Source organism: Nyctibius grandis, chromosome 8 (genome assembly GCF_013368605.1).
Source record: "Nyctibius grandis isolate bNycGra1 chromosome 8, bNycGra1.pri, whole genome shotgun sequence".
Taxonomy (NCBI): Eukaryota; Metazoa; Chordata; class Aves; order Nyctibiiformes; family Nyctibiidae; genus Nyctibius; species Nyctibius grandis.
Genome location: NC_090665.1, coordinates 29046962 through 29057822, shown reverse-complemented (window position 1 = coordinate 29057822; position 10861 = coordinate 29046962). Strand labels below are relative to the sequence as shown.

General features: G+C 40.8%; 1 protein-coding gene across 1 annotated transcript in view; it reads right to left on the bottom strand.

The window, feature by feature from the left end:
* Positions 1 to 563: 563 nt before the first annotated feature.
* FRRS1 (ferric chelate reductase 1) overlaps positions 564 to 10861 on the bottom strand; it is a 96491-nt gene continuing 86193 nt past the window's right edge. The window contains exon 18 of the mRNA XM_068405717.1: positions 564 to 653. The gene's annotated coding sequence lies outside the window, so the exon portion shown is untranslated. The remainder of the gene's footprint in view (positions 654 to 10861) is intronic.

The window sequence follows — 10861 nt, the reverse complement described above, 5'->3', positions numbered from 1 at the left end:
GACCTTAAAAACGTTAACACTTGTCATCCATTTAACTACTGCAATTCTGCCCTCACCGAATGATTTCCTCTAAGAGTTACAAAATAAGATACTACCAGCACAGATAAATGCTAATTTTAACCTCTTCTGCACATTCAGCCATGTTTAGATTATTTTTGACACATCTGTATTGCAAACTCAATTCCTTCATCCCATTTCAGCTCAAAACACTTCTGTACACTCATGAATTCCCTCATGCCAGGTCACCCACTGGCATTTCAGCTTTCTTTTGCCCTGAACTCCAGGTGCTGTAGACTCTAATGGCTGCAGGCAGCACATCCTGCTCTTGTCTACACTAGAGCTGTAGTGGAGCTGGGAAAAATCATTCTGTCCCACTCAGTTCACTGAAGGTTTGATAGTGAAAACACCAGCACCAGAGCCTTTGAGGCAACAATGTTTGCAAGGGCTCACTGTCACAACAATAATGGCAAGACCAGGGTGTGACATTGGAGTACACTCACCTCCTCATGCTCCCGAAACCACCACAGGCCTCTTGATAAACCAGAACAGTCTCAGCAGCAGCCAGAGCTCTGTCCACCTTGCTTTCTTCAGGTGCATCTGCCTTCATCATCCATCCAAAAAAACGGATTCTTACACCTTTCCTTGGTTCCCTGCTGCAGAGAGCAAGAGTTACTTTTTAACGTGTGTGCGTGTGTGTATATATGTATATGCAAGATGATAGAAAATCTCAATCCTGTTCTCACCCAGGCAATAAAAATCAGAAGTAACTGTAGAAGCATATGTAAGAACAACACACTAAAATATCAGAAAATATCAGAAACTAGAGCAGAGGCTTTATGATTTCTGTATACATTGTGGCCTAGATTCTCAGCTGGTATAGAGTAGCACCATTTCCACCACCTTCAACGTAACTGCTTTGCACTCACTGAGAATCCAGCCATGTCCTTTGCCCAAAGGGAGGTTAGACAACTTATTGCAGCTACATAACAATTTGCCTAAGTTGGGAATTTCCAAGTTGCAATCAAACTGGTTTACCCTGCAGAGGCATGTGAAAATGCCCCAGGCTACATGACACAGAATTACACAATGTCCCGGACTGATCAAAAGCCTGGCAAGAAAGGGTAGGTTGCACATGAAGATGAACTGCCAGCTGCAGACTAAAACCAGAAAGTTTAGAGAACAGTTTCTTATGACTGTATTACCACAGGACAACCTTTTCACAACTTATCCCCTCAACCCAGACTAATTTATGCTCAGGCATTTAGGGATTATATGTCTTTATGAATCCCAGGTACTGGGGTACATAAGATTGTGTTTTCAGGGCTATTTGATGGCTTATTTTAATAATGCTCTAACCATACAATTAAAACCTGATGAGATCTCAGGTTGGTTAAGCTCAGTTAAATTGCCAAGGGTACAAGCAAGTGCTATAAAGTCTAATTAAAAAAGAGAGCTCTCACCCTGTTTACATTGAAACACAAAGGATTCTGGTTCATCTCCAGTGACTGTATTTGATTTAGTCACTGATTTATACAAATTTATATTCTAAATAATTCAGATGAGGACCTGATGCTGCAATCCTTGTTTGTGTCAAACAGGATATACTCAGGTGAGTAACAACATGGATTTTAATATTGTAACTGCACACAGGAAACAAGTAAATAAATAAGCAGGAAGCTTTGCAAGGTAAGAAAGTATCTTTTTTTTCGTGGTACTTTGCATTATAAAACACTGACATGCTTAAAGTTGTTTGGTTGGGCCATCCAGCCCATAAGCAGTTTTCTTGACAGGCTCAGGGAAGAGGCAGAGCTGAACCCTGCCTACTCACAAACAGTCTGTGAGTCGGAGTAATCCTCCCAAAGCACGCTAGAGAGAGTGCAGGTCCGCCCCACCTCTAGGCCGCGGAAAGGACCCCTCAGGGACCAGCCTCAGTGTTAAGTTCTGCAGAATAGAAGAAATTCCCACCTAGCAAGCTCTTGGGCTTTCAAGACCTCTTTGTGTAACACCTCTCCTTTTACCTGCTGTGATGCTCCAAAGTTTTTGCCCCAAAGCCCAAACAAAGTTGGAGCCAACCAAGAGAGGTGGCAAAGGCTTCAATCATAGATCCCAGGCATGCTGCTTCACATCTTGGGGCTGCTGACCAGGAGAGCTGACTTCTTTCATCAAACCAAGAGACAAAAAGACAAGTTTTCAAGACACATGGTCCTCAGTGGCTTTTCTGTGCCCAAAAACTGTGGCGTTTTGCCCTTCCTTAAACATGCTTTCACAGAGGCACTGCCAGCTTGGCTGAGGGGCTTGGCTGTGCCCTGCTGTGGGTCTGGCAGAACCAGCTGGAACCGGCTGTGCCGGCCCAGGGCAGCCCCAGTCCCTCCCCACAGAGGCCGCCCCTGCAGCCCCCGCTGCCAGCGCCTCCCCACAGACACTCAGCGTGGAGAAACCCAACAAAGAGAAAATTCAGGACATTTTCCGGGATCCAATGAAGTGAAACTTGCACCTCTCTAAGAACAACAATAGTTTGCTGGTTTTCCGTGATGAAAAGTGCTGCTTTTCCCCACTCACAGAAGGGACTAATTTTAGCAGTTGTTTGAAATGTGTGTGATCCCTTATGGTCTGAGCAAGTTGAAATTGAATTCTCCTTAGTGAAATGAGTCATTGCAATCTTCCAGTCACATCTATAATCACATCCGTGCCTGGCTAACTATTTGAGCTGGTCACAATTACAATGAAAAAACTATACCATCAGCTAAAAAGCGTTTGCGTGAGAGAACTGTACGGATTTTGAGAAATACAGCCATTCCCAAGAGGCAGCTGTATTGCCTGTTAGCAGCTAAAGGTGAACTGAAATTTCCAGCTTGGTTCTCCTAAAACATATTTTTTTACCCCAAGAGAGACTATGAACTGTTGTCTCTTTATCTTAATTCAGGATGAAAAAAAATCTTTAAAGAAAAAAAAAAAAATCACTTGAATGTTTTCCTGGAGGAAAATTCCATTTCCCAACTGCCTTCCTAACTCCTTTGAGCAGTCTCTCTTTGCAAAACCTCTTCCAGTAAGGAATATTTTACGAAATACGTCTGAAAGATATGTTCATCACCCAAAAGATGCAAGAGTACATCTTAGCTTGTCCCAATGAATAACGTAATTCTCCCCCTCAGATCAGCCAAACAGAAACGTCCTTCAACAGAGCAGCAAACAAGATGGCCGTCTCCTTCCTCTGCTTTTCCAGCATGCACTGCTGGGAAAATGCTCGCTGCTCACTTCATAAAGTGCAGGTTGCTAGTAGAACAATAAAGGATAAGTAAATATGCAAACATGAGTCTAATCTATTTCTTATCTATCACCTATTAATAAGTTAAAAAAATAACAGCTTGGAATTAATTGTTGAGGATACTCAGCATACCAAAAGGAAAAAAAAAAGGCAGCCTCAGATCAAATTTTCTTTGAAGTTCCTAGATAGAGACAGAATCTTCCTTTTGTGCACCTATTTCTTAATCTTTGATAAATTTTTAATATGGTTAGCACATAAGGTCCACAAAGGGTCATTAAATCCTCTAATTTTATATTTAGAAGCCCACAGAATTTCTTCAAAATCAACAACCACCCATTTTTCACTTGAAGCAATGGAAAGTCCATCACGTTTTTCCTTGTTCTTTCCAGTCATTAATACATCTGACTTACAAAAATTTCACCTGAAACACTATAGACTGGCACTGATATAATCATGTGAGTCACCTTTTTTACTGCAGCAGGATTACAAATAGTAATGCTCCTCCTAACATGGCTGTAGAGATGCAGTCTGGCTTCTTAGTGCTCAGGAACAAAGAAGTGGACACTTCTGCCTAGGCGGAGGTGACAGTTTTGAGAGATTGTGCTTTAGAAGTCACACTGACGGCATGTTCTCTCAGAGCTGAGAGCTGTCAGGGAGCCCAGTTTCCTTTTCCTACCTTCACCATAGGTACATTTTTTTTTTTTATCTTCCTACCAGTACAGAAAGTCTCTTCTGCTGCTGCTGTTTGGTACATTTGTCAATAGATTTCCACGAGTTATATTACACATGAAAATCTCGACTTTCGTTAAGGTAATGAGGTAATTTTTATACCTGCATTGTTATAAAAAAATGTATCTATTTTTAGGTAGTAGTTTATACACCTAGGAGTGATATTACTATTCCTTCATTCCTGTGACTTCTTCAAGAGAAAAAAAAAAAAAAATGTTATTTGTACTACAGCAGTGATTGTATCCCCCTAACAGGGTCTGACTCTGCTAGGCACAGTAAATGCATGAAACAATAAAGTGACTTCCTGCCTCAAAGGGGTTACAGTTTAAGCATACATGACAACAGATGGAGAAAACCCTGGAGTATTAATATTGCATGCACCAGAAGGGATTATTCTCACCATGCATGAATTAGACTGTACACTGTACTGAAAGTCCTTGGTCCAATACCACATCTTGCAGGACTGGAAGTGGAATTAGATTTTCTTTCAAAGTCTGCAGATCGAGTGCTCCCTCCCACACATTTCATTATTCTGCTGTCAAAGTTCATTCTCACTGGCATTGTCATTTTTATTTTGAAAATGTTTTCAGATTGCAAGAGATTGCAAAAATTTGGCACGCTATTCTGTAAGCAGTAGAAGGAAACTGCCTGCATTGCAGGCATGACAATCAGCATATCCCATGGGTAATACTGCTTGTTTCCCTCATCTGAAAGCAACACAGAGCACAGCTGCACCAACAGTCATCATTTACTTTCGTATCAGCGCACCGGTGGTCAGCAACAGGATAAAAGGAGAACAGAGTAAAATCTAGCATGTTGTGCTTGAACATGCAGGGTCTGCAGCATTTCTGCAGCAAACTACTAACCTGAAAGTCCACATGGTTTCTAAGTAGTGCTCTTACAAGTGATTTTCTCTCTGACCAACCCAATTTAAAATCTGTCATGCTTGTCTCTACTGAGAACAGCTTTTGGCATCTCTCAAACACATTGTAGAGTGGTTTTCATCTTCGAGAAGCTTTGTGTCTTCTTCTTATGCCTAATACATTTGAACTTCCATAGAAGGACTAATCAAACCAAAAGAATACTCTGTCATAGGCTATGTGTGGACCAGATGTGCTGCTGCTGATGTTGCAGAGAGATTTCTCCCAGTGGATTTGAATTGGAATATGAAGAGGCCATATGGTAGTAAAGATAATTTACATAGCACCTTTTATCACCAAATATCACAAAGCACCTTGCAAATCACCTCCTGTATGGGAAAAATTTCACTCAGAACTGAAATGCAAATACCTTTGGGGTAAAACTTGGCAAATACATAATAGCACGCAGTAATGCTATGAAACATCTTGTAAGTAGTTGTGAAGAATAGAGTCATAGCAAACTGAAATCATGAGAGGAACATAAGCAGCCAAATTATAGTTACAAATCAGTTGCAATCTGCACAGTTTCACCCTATATGTGATACAATAATTTATTAAAACTAGTTTCTTCCTTTTGATAAATGCAACTCTTAAAATGATGTGCAAATATAGACACTGAAAATAGAACACAAGACTAAGTGCATAACTTGCTAGTTTTGCAGACTTACTGTGCACATGTACAGTAAATGTGTATACATCCTCTTACACTCAATGTCCCAAAAGGTAATGTGGCCAAGAAGTTACACTATTTTTTATATTTGTTATTAGGAGGTAGTGTGGGAGGCTCTGGACAGTTTCTGGTACTGTCATGCATATCACTACATAACTTAGAAAAGCAGCTGTTTCAAATACAATAAAATTTTCTTTCTATCCATCTTGGGAAAAATGAACAGTAGGAGAAAAAACATGTGATAGAGTGCAATACACATCAGAGTCAGCAAAGAAAACAGACAGTAATTAATTTTCAAACGAAACAATATAAAAGTGCTTCAGTGAGGTCTGTTACTTAAAAATGTTACCTTCTTTGTTTACCATTCTACCACTTCCAGACTGACACTTTGTTTCAGCCCAGAATCTGTCTTATCACCTGTAGATATATTCACGTTATGTTTATGTGCTGTAAGAAGGCAATTCTAAATCCTGCTCAACAAATCAAATGAATATTAAGTAGACAGACAACATAATTTAATTTATGCTGCATACTTATAGAGCTCCCAGAAGAACTTACTACAAAATCATTCACTGCACTAAAAATGAACCTGGAAATGTAGTTTTTATTTGAAGAGATTTTTGAGGTGAGGATTTTCAAAGAACCCAGGAAGTTCAGCTGCCAGCTCCTACCTTTTGATTTTCTAAGAATTGCTGTCCACCCACGGTAATCCAGGCCTGGACACACAAAGTCACAGCAGTCTTAGAATCACGTTTATCCTCATAACCTAGCCACAGTGGTCCTTCCTATCCCAGAAAAGATAAAGATGTAAAGACACTGTTACTGATCCTATAGTAAATGATCAGCAGGTCTTATCCTTATTCCAGCATTGCAACCTTTTGTAACCAAAAGCGCAACACTTTCAGCATAGCCATGTGACAGCTGCAAAACTTCTATGTATTAAACTAGATGCTAATCAGGAGCCAAGCGTTTTCTTGAAGCTGTTCAAACCCTTAAAACTGACTGTGACAAGATACAGTGTCAGGACATTCCTGTTCGCTCCAAAGGAATAACAGCAGGGACTGTAGAGCAGACACACCAATATGTGGCTGTCTTGAAAATTATAGGTTAGGCAAGACACCAAAGATTCATGAATAGAAACACAGATCTCCATGGGAGAGCAGCACAGCCATGTCCTGAGGTTCTGCCTGCTTACCCCTGACATGCATCTCATTAGCATTCCTGGAAAATGTGCACTAGCAGTATCACTCCACAATTATGATGCCCATTTTCATGCTCACATTTTCTTCACCCTCCTGATTGTAGTACTTAAAAAATCAGAGGTGCAGAACAGCATGAATGCACTGCACTCAACCCCCAGGAGCAATTTTCTTTTTATATTTTTCCAGTAAGAGTCATGTGCACTAAAGGATGTGAAAAGACTATTATTAAACTACCTTTAAATACGTTTGATGGCACCACATGCTGACTCAGAAATTCCTTTCCTCCAAGCCTATACACAGTGGAGGGCCTAATTGTGAATGCTTATTACTGTGTTGATAAATGTACAATATCATTCATTCCTTTTCAGAAAAAATTCACACAGTCCTTTTTTAATATGATGTTTCAAAGATAAAACTCCAATATATTTATTTAGAAGAGCAATCTTAGCTTCTGTAGTAAAAATAATAATAGCAGCACTTACAGTACTTTAGACCTTCAAAGTGCTGTATGGGTATTAAGCAATTTGTCCCTATTGGCAAGGATTTTAGTTTGCATTGGACAGTAAGTAGCAGCAGCTATCTTATTTCACACACACACACACACACACACACACACACACACACACACACCCTCCCCAAGGTATTTTCCCCTTCCTGTTTTATTGCACATATGCTAGATGAGGGCCTTTGCTTTTCTGTCCATGTGAATTCCAGACATCCCTTACTGGTGCTACTGAAAGGTTTGAATTTGCTTTTACCAGCCAGAGAAACCCATCAGACATCCATTATTTGTAAGATCTCTCTGGAATGGAAAGGAGTCATCTTTGTTCTGAGGCCTGCTCTCTTGCCATAACACTGAACTGCCCTGGGTAGCTTTCACAAGGAAATATCCCCTTTTTTCTAGCCCAAATGCCCTTATTTACTATCACAACTATAGAAGCAGAACAAGCCAGAATCTCGTCTTCTGCAAGTGCTGGGGTAGAAACTCATGATGAGCACAGCCCCAGGGATGGTTACACAAATACAAGGATAAAAGTTATTGCCCTTAGTTTTTTCAAAGTAGCCCAGTGAAGCAGAGCTTGACAGTTCCTGCTGTTTATAGGAGACCACCTCCTTTTCAGGTGGTGGGAAGTGCAGGCAAAAGAGTGTGTTCTGCTCTACAAACTAGGGCCAACTGTACAATAACTGAGATTTGTAGAGCCAGAGCCTGTCACAGCAGCAATGAGAGTCTGCTGTTCCAGAAAACAGTTGAACTTAAAACGTACTGCACTCCCATCCCACCCAGGAACTCGGAAGCTGCTACAGTCCCAGTTCCTCTTTGCAGCATCTCCTCTTTCTATGTGTTCAGTAGTGTAAAGCACCCATGTCCTTGAAATTTCAAATTAAACCCCAAGGAGACCGAGGAGTTTGCAGATATAAAGAGCATTAATTCAGTAGTCTCTGTTGGCAGAAGAGCATTTGATGTTCAAGTGCATTACAGCCATTTATCTTTTGCTTATCCAGAAACTATTTCTATAAGCTTGTGAGGAGAACATTGTCAATAAACATTAAAATAAAACCATTGGAGCAGTTTGGCAATCCCACTTCCAAATGGTACCAGCACAGAGGTAAGGCATATTCGCAGCAGCTGTGAATGTGCTATGACCTTTTGTTGCTTCACTGTCTTCCCTTCCTATCTCATAATGGTACGTGTCCTCAAAGTGCTCTGCCGCATGCTTGCTCTCTCCAGGATTGCATGGCTACCTCTGCAGAGGCAATTCTGAAGGGTTGTGTCAAAACCCAACTCCCTGCTTTCATGACCAATACAAACAAGTAGACCTAGAGAAAACAGCCCCTTCACAGTGATCACCTTGTCCTTTGCCAATGCCAGTAAAAAGTGCACCAGGAAGACACAGGCTGATATTTTGCCACAGAGACAGCACTTCTCTATCACACAACAAAAAAAAAAGACATTAGTTTCTTAGGTGCCCAAGCCAATCATCTTTGATTCAGACATCAGTTGTTAAGCTTTTCTCTTGAAAAACTAACATGCACATGGCTTGTATTTTCCATTATATCCAGAGCTATATTCTGAATTCTGTCTTGGAGGCTGCAGTAGTTACAGATTAGGTTTTGATGACAAGAATCAGGAAGGTATTATTTGTAGAGGGTAGGACTTGCTAGAAGAATTTATACAGCTGAGTTAAAAATACAAGACTTCTGGGTCTGAAAGGATGAAGCAGAATTGTTCATCTCTGATGCCACACAGAACAATTTCTGAGCTGATTTATTGCATGGCTTATGAAAGATCAACACATGTACACAGAACAAAATCATTGTTTTCTTTTCTTCTTCCCAGAACCATAAACCTATATTTCAAAAGCCACTGTTGAAGTGGAAGATGAGATTGAAAGGTTGAACTCTGACTCAGTTTTCAAGGGCAGGTCTCTTGCTACTTAACCCAGGAATTTTCTGTCTTCTGTTGCATTCTATGCTGCCATCATCTGGCTCTTTTCATAAAACCTGACATTTTCTAAATTTCAGTTATCTCCAGGTCTGAGTTTTTCTCTAGGTAGGAAGTTTCCATGCTTTTCATGAAGATACTTCACAGTAAGGATTTGCCTTTGTCCAAGCAGCAAGACTCTCTCTCCAGCCATCACACTCTCAGCACATTTATCCAGCCTCTTTGGCCACGTATCCAACTCCCTTTGCCTAAGTGAGCAGTCAAGGTAGAGGGAAGATGTTGATTTACGTGTTTTTTCTTTCTCAGACCTACTATTCTGATTCCAACTCTCCTCAATCATCCACCAGAGATTTCTTGATAGCAAGCCAGTTACTTTTAGCATGCCAGCCACCAGGGTCCTGACTATGTCCTCCTAACAAGGGAATGCAGACATCTGCTCATGGAAACACCTTTCCGCCTACAGTAAATGGGTGTTACCAACTCTTCCAGTGATTAACTTAAATACGAACAGGCTGTTTACTTACTCTGAGGCAAATGCTATTTTCTGCCTGACAAGGCAATGATAAAAGGTGAGAGAATCTTTCCAACCAGCTTACACTGGTCCAAGGCCACACTGCTTCCAAGAGATCACAACCTTCACCTCTTTCCCATTTGGCTGGCAACCAGAATATCATGTAAAGATTCAGAAACATTGATCTGGCTAAAAGTTGCCTTTTTGGTGGCTGATAAAACTCTCAGGAAACCATGAAAGCACTGACACTAATGCAGACATGGGGGAGAACAATACATAAAACAAATTTTGCTTCGTCTTTAGATTGCAGCATACCACTCTGGGTTCTCAGGAAAGTCTTTTTTCTTTTAGCATTTCCCATGCTTGGTTTTTTGTCTGCTCTCTGTTCTTCACAGGAGCCCTCTAGTCTCTGCGCATGCCAGACAAAAGTCTGCTTAGCAAAACATGCTCAGCTGCTTTGTCTTCCTGCCAAAGGATTCACCCAACCTGTTACGCAGGTAACAAGGACATGAAAGCAAGGTTGCCTGCCTCTCTCCTGTCTAACCACACCCCAGTTCCCAGTGCAGAACAGAAAGACACTACATAGAATATCTCTGTTTTACATGAACTGCAAACAAGCAAACCCAGCAGATTCGCTCTATCACACAGCACATCAATTAATGTGTACAGTTCTTGACAGGACACTAATCGATCACCACAGGAGGACAACAGCATGGGGTTACTGGAACACATTCCAATATGCTTTCCTTCATTCTTTTTCCTGAATGATTGCCCAGGAGAGGTATGTTGGATAAGGCTCTGCTGGAGTTTGGGATGCACATTTTTCAGAGTAGAGGAATTACTGCACACAAAGGAGACTTCCAGGCCTATAAATTAGAATTAACAAGTCTTGGGGCAAACCAGAAAAAAAGGGCATAGTTACACAGGGGCAGTAAGGAGAGACAAACCTAAAAAAGAGAAAAGAAGGGAGACTTGGTCTTAGAAACTTTAAGAAGATCTTCTTGGATTTAATTCCCCACAGCTGAGTCCTGAGAAATTCTGCAGAATCAAAACTGAAATCAAATAGAGACCTTCTTTAATGAAGTAAAAACATGGCTGATATTGGATATGCAGAACTGACC